At 40.6% G+C, this 12331-nt stretch overlaps 1 protein-coding gene across 7 annotated transcripts in view; it reads left to right on the forward strand.

The window, feature by feature from the left end:
• Nucleotides 1–12331, forward strand: part of ST6GAL1 (ST6 beta-galactoside alpha-2,6-sialyltransferase 1) — a 148199-nt gene that overhangs the window by 98476 nt on the left and 37392 nt on the right. Inside the window, exon 1 of one of the 7 annotated variants that reach the window (XM_056814086.1) lies at nucleotides 12059–12195. The exons of the other annotated variants lie outside the window; for them this stretch is intronic. The gene's annotated coding sequence lies outside the window, so the exon portion shown is untranslated. Of the gene's footprint in view, nucleotides 1–12058; nucleotides 12196–12331 lie in introns of those variants that run through there. 7 annotated transcript variants of the gene reach the window in all.

Here is a 12331-nt window from a genome sequence, read left to right on the forward strand (position 1 = left end):
TCTTTATCCTTCCAGTGTATTGATGTTCTCCCCCCCCCTCCCGCCATGAGCTTCTTTGTGACATAAATTTACCTCCATTTGTTTCTTTTCCCATTTCTTTTAGTATCAACCTCTTTTTTAGCTCTAGTTGTGTATATATATATATATATATATATATTTATATATGTATATATACACATATATACATATATATATACACACACATGTTTATGTATTTATGCATTTATGCTTGCATATATCTATATACCTATTTATGTCTTGTCCTTTCATACTATACAGTTTGTCACTGTTCCCTCTAAGTGCAATTCTTCTAACTGCCCAGGTAATATCAACAGTTTTTAAGAGTTACCAATGACCTCTTTTCTAATAGGGATACGTAGCATTTTAACTTATTGAGTCGCTTGAAAAAAAGATTTTTGCTTGTTTCTTTGTTTTGTTTTTTCTTTTTTCCCTTTTTTAAAAATTACCTTTTGATGATTCTATTGAGTTCTGTTCTTGGGCATTGAATTTTCTGTTCAGGTGTTTTTTTGTTTGTTTGTTTGTTTGTTTTTTTCACAATTCTTGGAATTCTTCTATTTTGTTGAATGACCATACTTTCCCCTGTAAGAATATAGTCAGTTTTGCTGGGTAGTTGATTCTTGGTTGTAGACCTAGTTCCCTTGCTTTCTGGAATATCATATTCCATGACTTTCGGTCCTTCAGTGTGGATGCAGTCAGATCCTGTCTTATCCTCACTGTGTTTCCGTGGTATCTGAATGACTTCTTCTTGGCAGCCTGTAATATCTTTTCTTTGGTCTTATAGTTCTTGAATTTGGCTATAACATTCCTGGGTGTTGTCAGTTGGGGCTTAAGTACAGGAGGTGATCTGTGGATTCTTTCAATCTCCACTTTTCCCTCTTGTTCTAGGATATCGGGGCAGTTTTCTTGAATAATTTCCTGTAGTATTATGTCCAGGCTTTTTTTTTTTTTTTGTCATGGTCTTCTGGTAGACCAATGATTCTTAAATTGTCTCTCCTCGAACAAGTTTCTAAATCCTCTATTTTGTGAATGAGATGCTTCATATTTTCCTCAATTTTTTCATTCTTTTGGTTTTGTTTTATAGTGTCCTGCTGCCTTGTGAGGTCACTTAATTCTAGTTGTTGTATTTTGGTTCTTAAAGACTGGATGTCTTCCCTGGCTTTTTGGTCGTCATTTTCCTTCTGGTCTCATTTTCTTTGGGGTTCATCTTCTTTGCCTCATTTTTCATCTCCTTTGCCTCATTTTCCAGCTGGTTGATTATGGCTTTCAAGACACTATTTTCTGTTTCCAAATGACTTATCTTAGTTTTTAAGTTCTTTTCCCAGTTGTCTTCTTAATTGTGTTTTGAATTGCATTTTGAGTTCTTCCACAGCCTGTATCCAATTCACTGGGTTTTCTGATTTATTATTTGTTGATCCCTCCCCCTCTTTTCCGTTGGCTGTGTAGAAGGTGTATATTGTAATTTCTTTCTTCTTTTTCTGCTGTTTGCTCATATTTACCCCTTCTTTGCTCCCCATATTTGTCTATGCTCTTGCTCCTCTCTTTTTTGGTTTTGGGGTTTTCTGTCAGTCTCCCCTCTTGGAACTTTGTCAGATCTCTCAGTGCAGTCTCTGGGGGAGGGGTTCGAGCTTCCCTGTCCTCTGGAGGCTTTTGATGGGATTAAGTTCAGCTCAGTTGGACTGTATATGCTCTGAGGCCAAAACCTCCTGGAAGGCTGGAACCAAAATGGAAGGTCTCAGCCGCCCAGGCTCTCTCCAGTTCTTTCCAGCTGCTTCCCCACCACCTGTGTTCAACACTCTGAGCTTCACACAGTCCTGCCCACATAGTACCACCTCTCATCCACTGCCTTTGTCTACCCAGAGGTTCCTGTCCTTGCTGGAGGCCCAGCACTCTGGGCAGGCGGGGTCCTGGCCTCCCTGAGTTCTGAAGTCTCCTGATGGGATCAAGTTCAGCTGGTTTGGGATAGATGTGCCCCGAGGCAAAACCTTCACATAAGGCTGGAGCCAAATGGAAGGACCCAGCCACCCAGGCTGTCAGCTCTTCGATCTCTCTCCAGCTGCTTCCCTGCCACCTGTGTTGGACACCCTGAGCCTGGCACAGCCCTGTCCAAAAGCTACACCCTCCAGACCAATACCTTTGCCTGCCCAGAGGTTCCCGCTGCCACAGGGGGCTCAGTGCTCTGGGGGGGAGGGGTCCTGGGACTTTCCTTCTGTCTTCCCCTTAAACCCGAGTGTTCTCGTTTTCCGGCTTTTGGGAGGTGTACCTTTTTGATTGAGTCAAGCGGGAGGGTTCCTTGGCTCTGTCTTTTTGTTAGGTTTGATTTTCAGTCTCCTAGGAGCAATCAGTTTGTGATTGGTAAGGAAGTGTTTTCAGAGGTCTGAATTTCTGCTCCTTCTAAGCCGCCATCTTGACTCCGCCCCCCTTATTTTCTAATATCATCCTTACACTATCCAGTCTCGGCAGCCCATTCTGTTGGGAAAGGTACCAGCAGTTGTGGGATTAGGGAACTCAGCTTTGCATCAACCAGTCACCAAACATTAAACACCATTTATTGCAGGCATTGGGCTGAAAAATGGGGCTACAAAAAGAGCAAAACATTTTCCTGTCCTCAAGAAGCTTCTACTCCACTGGAGACAACATGCAAACAAAAATCTACAAAGCAAGCTATATAGAGATAGGAAATAATTAGCAGGGGGAAAGCATTGGAATTAAGAGGGGTCAGGGAAGGCATGAGGTCCCAAGAGGCAGAAGGGAGGAGGGAAAACTTTACAGACACGGGGCCCAGGGAAGGCATAAATATGGCAGTTGGGAGGATTCTATGGACTCTTTTGTGTCTTTCACTTTTCTTTCATGTGCCTCAGTTGTCAAGTCATTATCGTAGGTCATTTTTAACTCTCCAATATCCCCTAGATCGTAAGCTTCAGGCTGGCAAGGGATATGTTTTTTTCCCCCTCTATATTTCACATGCACCAAAGCACTTACTACCTGGCAAAGGCAGGCTTTTAATACATGTTTCCAGAATATTTCTCCCTCCTTTACTTGTGAGTGCAGAGCACTGTATAGGTTCTTGGTCTTGGAGGGGTTGGTTACATTTGCCAAACTTTCTCCTAGTCTCTGTCTCCTTTTTGTCCTCTGTTATAAGGACCATGGGTTTAGAACTTAAAGGGGCCTTAGAGGTTGCCTCACCCAACTCCTCCATGTTATATATGAGGAAACTGAGTCCTAGGGAAGTAATGGGACATAGTGTCCTAGGTCTAGATTTGAAAATGACCTCAGAGGCCATATAGTCCAACTATGCCATTTGGCAGAAGAAGAACCTGAGGCTTTCGGAGGACTTGCCTAAGGCCATCTAAGACCTAAGGCAATGGAACTGAGATTTGAACCCAACTCCTCTGTATCTAAATCCATCATTATATGAGCTTACCTTTGAGGATAGTTTTCTGGGAAGAGAAGAGGGCTAGATATACTGGCAAAGAAAGATCCTCTTAAAACAAAAATAATTACTACTTTTTTGCCTAATTAAATAAATTAAAATAATTGAAGAGTTCTCCAGGAGAAAGAGGAATTAATTTATGTTATCCTGAAGGAAGAACAAGGATTAATGATTTGAAGTAGAAGGAAAGTTCTTAGTAGAAGGAAAGACAATAAGAATGTAATTTGTGTCAAAGTCAAAGTGGACCCAATTACCTTGTGAGGTAGTGAGCTCCCTATCTTTGGATGGTTCCAAAAAACCATCAAAGCTAGATAGCAGCTTCCAAGAATGCTCAAAGTGGATGCGTATACTAGTGGGAAGTTGGGCTTGAAAACCCACAAATTTTGAGTATGTAGGGGCAGTTCGATAGCATAGTGGATAGAGTGTTAGGCATGGAGTTGGGAGGAACTGAGTTAATATCTGTCCTCAGACACTTCCGAGCTGTATGACCTTGGGTAAGTCACTTAACCCAGTTACCTAGTCCTTACCACTCTCCTCTCTTAAAATGAATATTAAAGACAGAAGGTAAGGTTTAAACATTTTTTAAATATTTGTGTAGTTAATTACCCCTGCAGAGGTCCCATTTGTCTTCTCTGCTCTATTTATGGAGGCTTTTATTTGGTATGCACTGTTCCAACCATCTCATCCCACACACGTCCTATTGGCCTGATTGTTCCAACACTCTTACCTCAGTAAGTGGAATGGATGCCCTAGCAGAGTGACTGAAAAAAAAATCTCCCACAGAGGACTAGCTAGCTAGCCACTGAGCAGCTGGTCCTCAAGAGTGGAAAGGGAACAGGGTGGGAGAATGGATAGCCAATCTCTCTGAAGCCCAGTTTCAGAAGTCAAAGATGGGGGTGACAGGGAGGAAACAATAGCACATGTGTCACCAGCTTCACCTTCCTATGGCTAAGCATTGAGATAGCCCCCACAGTAGCAAAGGCACGTTATGTGGTCTGGGGTCTCATTGGTCTGGATCCTCCTTTTCTTTGCCCACATCTCATCCCATTTGTGCCTTGGAGGGTGGTGCTACAGAGAAAAAGCAACAAGGTTCTAATCTCACCTCTAATGTATGTCCATGGGCAAGTGGCTTCATCCTCGTCAGGCCTCAGTTTCCTCATTTGTAAAATGAGAGAGTAGACTCGATAGACCTTGAAGTCAATTCTAGCTCTGAATTTAGTGTTCTTTGAGCCTTTATCTAGCCATATAGTCAGTCAATAAACATTTATGAAGTACCTACTATGTGCTACATGCTATGCTAAGAGCAAAGGATTCTAAGAAAGGCAAAGCCAGTCTTTGCTCTCAAACTCACAGTCTAATGGGGGAAGTCTAACATTCTTGAAAAAAATGTTAATAATGTAGCAGCAGTTAGTCCCTCCCTTGTGATCACTGAAAGCCCTTGTTCAGGAATTCAGTTGTGTCCGGCTCTTTATGACCCCATGGACCATAGCACGCCAGACCCTTCTGACTTCCATTCTCTCCCGAAGACGGTCGAAGTTTACGTTCGTGGTTTCCATGACACTCTCCGTCCCTTTTCTCCCTTTGCCTTTGGTCTTTTCCAACTTCAGGGTCTTTGCCAATGAGTCCATCGTGTGGCCAAAGGATTTCAACTTCCCCTGGAAGGTAGTTGACCTTCCAGTGAATAGGCTGAATTAATTGCTTTAAGTGTTGATTGATTTGATCTCCTTGATGTCTCTCAAGGGTCTCTCAAAAGAGCACCACAATTCAAAAGCCTTGATTCTGTGGCATCGGCTCTCCTCATAGTCCTTACCGTTCCTCAACGGAAATCTAGCCTTCTCATCACCTCTATTTAGCCTATTGTCTGCAGCGCATAACGGCTAACGTAGACGGGGCTCACTTGATGGACTGGCAAGCCAGTGGCTTATTGCACCCTGCCTGGGTATTCTTTGTTCCTTTGGTTTTTCTTGTGGGAATCTTCTCTCTCCTTTCCTTGTCCTATGTTTATCTTGTGTAAATCCTTTATTTTCATCTCTGGTGTCCCTCCCATTAGGATGTAAGCTCCTTGAGGGCAAGAAATCCTTTGCTTTCATCTCTTTTTTTGGAAGATTGATCACACTGCTATTTCCTCTTTTTCAGGGCCGGGAGTACCACTGGATGTGTGTGTGTGTGTGTGTGTGCACGTGCGCGCGCATGTACACTCCTTTGCTTATTTATTTCCAGGAGAGATACACCACTGGAGAAATTAAATCCATTGTCGTATCTCTCTTCGAATCTTGTATGATTGGAACCCAGACAGAGGATGTTTTCTTCTTGGTGTTCAGTAATTTCTCAGCAATTTTTCCATTCTGGGTGGCACCTCAGCTTTTAAACTCCCATCTCTGCCCTCTGCCCTTTTGACCAGTTAGTTTGTATTCTAGAACGGCCATTCTTGACTGATGAGTCGATGAGTCTCCACGTTTGTTAAGGAGATGGAAGTATTTGCTGGTTGATGTGGTTACAAGACTTCTTGTCCGGCCCTTGTTGTGGATGGTTTTTTTTTTTTGTATCTATTCTTTTTTTTTTAAACATTATTTTATTTGGTCGTTTTCATACATTATTCACTGGAAACAAAGATCATTTTCTTTTCCTCCCCTCCTCCCCACCCCCCGCCTTTCCCTCTCCCATAGCCGACGCATGATTCCACTGGTTATCACATGTGTTCTTGTCTCGAACCCATTTTCCTGTTGTTGGAATTTGCATTAGTGTTCATTTAGAGTCTCTCCTCAGTCTTATCTCCTCCAACCCTGTAGTCAAGCAGTTGCTTTTCATCGGTGTTTTTACTCCCACAGTTTATCCTCTGCTTGTGGGTAGTATTTTTTTTAGATCCCTGCAGATTGTTCAGGGACATTGCATTGATACTAATGGAGAAGTCCATCACCTTCGATTGTACCACAATGTATCAGTCTCTGTGTACAATGTTTTCCTGGTTCTGCTCCTCTCACTCTGCATCACTTGCTGGAGGTCGTTCCAGTCTCCATGGAATTCCTCCACTTTATTATTCCTTTTAGCACAATAGTATTCCATCACCAACATATACCACAATTTGTTCAGCCATTCCCCAACTGAAGGGCATCCCCTCGTTTTCCAATTTTTGGCCACCACAAAGAGCGCAGCTATGAATATTCTTGTACAAGTCTTTTTGTCCATTATCTCTTTGGGGTACAAGCCCAGCAGTGCTATGGCTGGATCAAAGGGTAGACATTCTTTTATCGCCCTTTGGGCATAGTTCCAAATTGCCCTCCAGAATGGTTGGATCAGTTCACAACTCCACTAGCAATGAATTAATGTCCCCACTTTGCCACATCCCCTCCAGCATTCATTACTTTCCTTTGCTGTCATGTTAGCCAATCTGCTAGGTGTGAGGTGAAACCTCAGAGTTGTTTTGATTTGCATCTCTCTGATTATAAGAGATCTAGAACACTTCTTCATGTGCTTATTAATAGTTTTGATTTCTTTGGCTGAGAACTGCCTGTTCATGTCCCTTGCCCATTTGTCAATTGGAGAATGGCTTGATTTTTTGTACAATTGATTTAGTTCTTTATAAATTTGGGTAATTAAACCTTTGTCAGAGGTTTCTATGAAGATTTTTTCCCAATTTGTTGCTACCCTTCTGATTTTGGTTACATTGGTTTTGTTTGTACAAAAACTTTTTAATTTGATGTAATCCAGATTATTTATCTTGCATTTTCTTTCTAATTCTTGCTTGGTTTTGAAGTATTTCCCTTCCCAAAGGTCTGACATGTATACTATTCTGTGTTCGCCTAATTTTCTTATAGTTTCCTTCTTTATGTTCAAGTCATTCACCCATTTTGAATTTATCTTGGTGTAGGGTGTGAGGTGTTGATCTAAGCCTAATCTTTCCCACACTGTCCTCCAATTTTCCCAGCAGTTTTTATGAAATAGTGGATTTTTGTTCCAAAAGCTGGGATCTTTGGGTTTGTCATATACTGTCTTGCTGAGGTTGCTTGCCCCCAGTCTATGCCACTGATCCTCCTTTCTGTCTCTTAGCCAGTACCAAATTGTTTTGATGACTGCTGCTTTGTAATATAGTCTGAGATCTGGGACTGCAAGACCCCCTTCCTTTGTATTTTTTTTTCATTATTTCCCTGGATATCCTTGATCTTTTGTTCTTCCAAATGAACTTTGTTATGGTTTTTTTCTAAATCAGTAAAAAAAAATTTTGGAAGTTCCATGGGTATGGCACTAAATAGATAGATGAGTTTGGGTAGGATGGTCATTTTTATTATATTGGCTCGTCCTACCCATGAGCAGTTAATGTTCTTCCAATTGTTCAAGGATAGTTTTAGTTGTGTGGAAAGTGTTTTGTAGTTGTGTTCATATAGATCCTGTGTTTGTCTCGGGAGATAGATTCCTAAGTATTTTATTTTGTCTAGGGTAATTTTGAATGGGATTTCTCTTTCTGGTTCTTGCTGCTGAGCTGTGTTGGAATTATATAGAAATGCTGATGACTTATGTGGGTTTATTTTTTATCCTGCAACTTTGCTAAAGTTGTTGATTATTTCGATTAGCTTTTTGGTTGAATCTCTAGAATTCTTTAGGTAGACCATCATGTCATCTGCAAAGAGCGATAATTTGGTCACCTCCTTGCCTATTTTAATGCCTTCAATTTCTTTTTCTTCTCTAATTGCTACTGCTAGTGTTTCTAAAACAATGTCAAATAATAGAGGTGATAATGGGCATCCTTGTTTCACTCCTGATCTTAATGGGAATGGATTTAGTTTATCCCCATTGCAGATGATATTAGCTGATGGTTTTAGATATATACTGTTTATTATTTTTAGGAAAGGCCCTTCTATTCCTATGCTTTCTAGTGTTTTTAGTAGGAATGGGTGTTGTATTTTATCAAAGGCTTTTTCTGCATCTATTGAGATAATCATGTGGTTCTTGCTGGTTTGCTTGTTGATGTGGTCAATTATGTGGATAGTTTTCCTAATATTGAACCAGCCCTGCATCCCTGGTATAAATCCTACTTGATCATGGTGGATGACCCTTCTAATCACTTGCTGGAGTCTTTTTGCTAGTATCCTATTTAAGATTTTTGCATCTATAAGGGAGATTGGTCTTTAGTTTTCTTTCTCTGTTTTTGGCCTGCCTGGTTTTGGAATCAGTACCATGCTTGTGTCATAAAAGGAGTTTGGTAGAACTCCCTCTTTGCTTATTATGTCAAATAGTTTGTATAGTATTGGAATTAACTGTTCTCTGAATGTTTGATAGAATTCACTGGTGAATCCATCAGGCCCTGGGGATTTTTTCTTAGGAAGTTCTTTGATGGCCTGTTGGATTTCTTTTTCTGAAATGGGATTATTTAAGAAAACTATTTCTTCTTCTGTTAGTCTAGGCAATTTATATTTTTGTAAATATTCATCCATTTCACCTAGGTTGGTATATTTATTGCCATATAGTTGGGCAAAGTAGTTTTTAATGATTGCCTTAATGTCCTCTTCATTGGAGGTGAGATCCCCCTTTTCATCCTTGATGCTGTTAATTTGCCTTTCTTCTTTCCTTTTTTTAATTAGATTAACCAGTACTTTGTCTATTTTGTCTGTTTTTTCAAAGTACCAGCTTCTAGTCTTGTTTATTAGCTTAATAGTTCTGTCACTTTCTATTTTATTAATTTCTCCCTTAATTTTTAGGATCTCTAGTATGGTTTTCTTCTGGGGGTTTTTAATTTGTTCATTCTCAAGTTTTTTGATTTGCATTTCCAATTCCTTGGTCTTTGTCCTCCCTAATTTGTTAATATATGCACTCAGGGATATGAATTTTCCTCTAAGTACTGCCTTGGCTGCATCCCATAAGGTTTGAAAGGATGTTTCACCATTATCATTTTCTTCAACGAAATTGTTAATTGTTTCTATGATTTCTTCTCTAACTATCCAAATTTGGAGTATCATGTTATTTAATTTCCAATTAATTTTTGATTTGGGTCTCCATGTACCCTTGCCGATCAATATTTTAATTGCCTTGTGATCTGAAAAGGCTGCAGTTATTATTTCTGCTTTTCTGCATTTGAGTGCCATGTTTCTATGACCTAGTGTATGATCTATTTTTGTGAATGTGCCATGTGGTGTTGAAAAGAAGGTGTATTCTTTTTTGTCCCTATTTATTTTTCTCCATATGTCTATTAACTCTAATTTTTCTAAGATTTCATTCACCTCTTTTACCTCTTTCTTGTTTATTTTTTGGTTTGATTTATCTAAATTTGATAGTGGTTGGTTCAAGTCTCCCACTAATATGGTTTTACTGTCTATTTCTTCCTTCAATTCTCCTAGTTTCTCTATTAAAAATTTGGATGCTATACCATTTGGTGCATACATGTTGATTAGTGATATTTCCTCATTGTCTATACTTCCTTTTAGCAGAATATATTTACCTTCCCTATCCCTTTTGATCAGGTCTATTTGTACTTTGGCTTTGTCAGATATCATGATTGCAACTCCTGCCTTCTTTCTATCGGTTGAGGCCCAAAAGGTCTTACTCCAACCTTTAATTCTAACCTTGTGAGTGTCAACCCGTCTCATATGTGTTTCTTGAAGACAACATATGGTAAGGTTTTGGGTTCTAATCCAATCTGCTATTTGTCTACTTTTTATGGGTGAGTTCATCCCATTCACGTTCAAAGTTATGATTGTTATTTGTGGATTCGCTGGCATTTTGATATCTTCCCCTAGTTCTGACCTTTCTTCTTTGGCTTTCTTCTTTTGAACCAGTGATTTACTTTAGGTCAGTCCCCCTAGTCCCCTCCCTTGAGATGCTTCCCTTTCTAGCCCCTCCCTTTTTATGCTCCCTTCCCCTCCCCCCTCTCCTTCCCTCCCTTTTTGTACTCCCTCCCCCCTCCCCCTCCTTGATTTTCCTTTCTTTCTTGCCCTAATGGATAAGATAGAATTCAGGATCCCACTGGATCTAGATGTTCTTCCCTCTCAGATTTGATTTCACTGAGAGTAAGGTTTAAGTAATTCCACTTCACGCTCTCTTCCTCTCCTTCTCATATGAGAGTTCTTCCCCTCCCCTCCCCATGTGTATCTTTATATGGGAAAGATTATTCTATTGATTCCCCCCCTATTTCTTGAAGTTAATCTTAGTATTATCGCGGTTCCCCCCTCCCTTTTCCTTTCTTTGCCCCAACTTTCCCCAAATCTTCTTAATGCCCCAATCTTTCCCTATGCATGTTTCTTCTAACTACTCTTATGATGATACAATTTATGAGAGTTACACAAAACATTTTCCCCACATATTAATATATATAATTTGATGTAAATGTAGTCCTTGTAGAAGAGAGTTTGACTTAAAGAAAAAGATAAGATTTATCTCCTTTTCCCTTTCTTTAATATTTACATTTTCATGTTTCTCTTGCTTTCTGTGCTTGGATATCGAACTTTCCACAGAGCTCTGGTCTTTTCTTAGCAAATGCTTGGAAATCTTCTATTTTGTTGAATGCCCATACTTTTCCCTGGAAGTATATAGTCAGTTTTGCTGGGTAGTTGATTCTTGGTTGGAGACCCAGCTCTCTTGCCTTTCTAAATATCGTGTTCCATGCTTTGCGGTCTCTTAGTGTGTTAGCTGCTAAGTCGTGTGTGATCCTTATGGGAGACCCCTTATATCTGAAGCTCTTCTTCTTGGCTTCTTGTAGGATTTTCTCCTTTACTTGGAAGCTCTTGAATTTGGCAGTTACATTCCTAGGCGTTGTCTTTTGGGGATTTAGTATAGAAGGTGTTCTATGAATCCTTTCTATTTCTACTTTGCCCCCTTGCTCCAGAATGTGAGGGCAATTTTCTTTTATAATCTCCTGTAGAATAATATCGAGTTCATTGTTTATCTCTGGTTTTTCTGGGAGACCGATAATTCGGAGATTTTCTTTTCTCCCTCTGTTTTCCAGATCTGTGACCTTCTCAGTGAGATATTTTATGTTTTCTTCTAATTCATTAATTTTTTGGGTTTGCTTTATTGATTCTTGCTGTTTTATCATCTCACTTTCTTCGAGGTGCTTAATTCTGGTCTTTAGGGACTGGTTTTGCTTTTCAGCCTTGTCTGCCCTTCTGTTGGATGCTTCGAGTTCTTTTTCCAATTGAGCATTCTTATCTGTCATACAGCTGATCTCTTTCTCCCATTTTTCTTTCCAGGTTTCCATCTTTTGGATAAGTTCCAGTTTGAGATCTTCCAGAGCTTGTTGATAGTTTCCATTTTGAGAGGCGTGTTCTGAATTTTTTTGGATTTCCTCCTCATTCTCCTCTTTTCCTTGGATACTTCCACCATAAAAGTTTTCAATAGTCACTTTTTTCCCTTTCTTCCTGGAGGCTTGATTTTGGGCCATGTGAGCCATCCCTTTGGTGGTTTTATTCCCCTTTCCTTTTTGGTCTGGGATCTGGGTTATATGGACGGTTTTTCTGTGAATTTCGGTTGCTTCAGGCTAGTTCTTCCCAGCCTCCGAGGTTTCTTAGACCGCTGTGTCCCTGATCACAGCCACACTGCCCAGGAGTTCAGCTCCGCCCAGATAATCAGCGCGTGATCCACCCCTGGTGTTTAGCTCCGCGGAGATGTTCAGCGCAGCCGCCCCAAGTACAGCTCCGCTGAAGAGCTGGATTCTCCAGTGAAACTGCCCTGAGACTTTTTTCCTGGCAGTCCCCAGATCCCAAGGACCCTGGAGTGCCCCCCCAGACAGAGACGTTCCCCATTCACTCGTTGTCCCGGTGAGTGCTCAGGTAGCTCACTCTGGTTTAGTGGGGGAGGTGGGGTGGGGGAAGGGCGGCTCAGTTCACTTTTCTGTGCAAGCTTTTCCTCCTTATTATAGTGTGGAAATGTTCAAACCCCACGTACCTCTTGCCT

The sequence above is a fragment of the Monodelphis domestica genome, chromosome 2 (assembly GCF_027887165.1).
Source record: "Monodelphis domestica isolate mMonDom1 chromosome 2, mMonDom1.pri, whole genome shotgun sequence".
NCBI lineage: Eukaryota > Metazoa > Chordata > Mammalia > Didelphimorphia > Didelphidae > Monodelphis > Monodelphis domestica.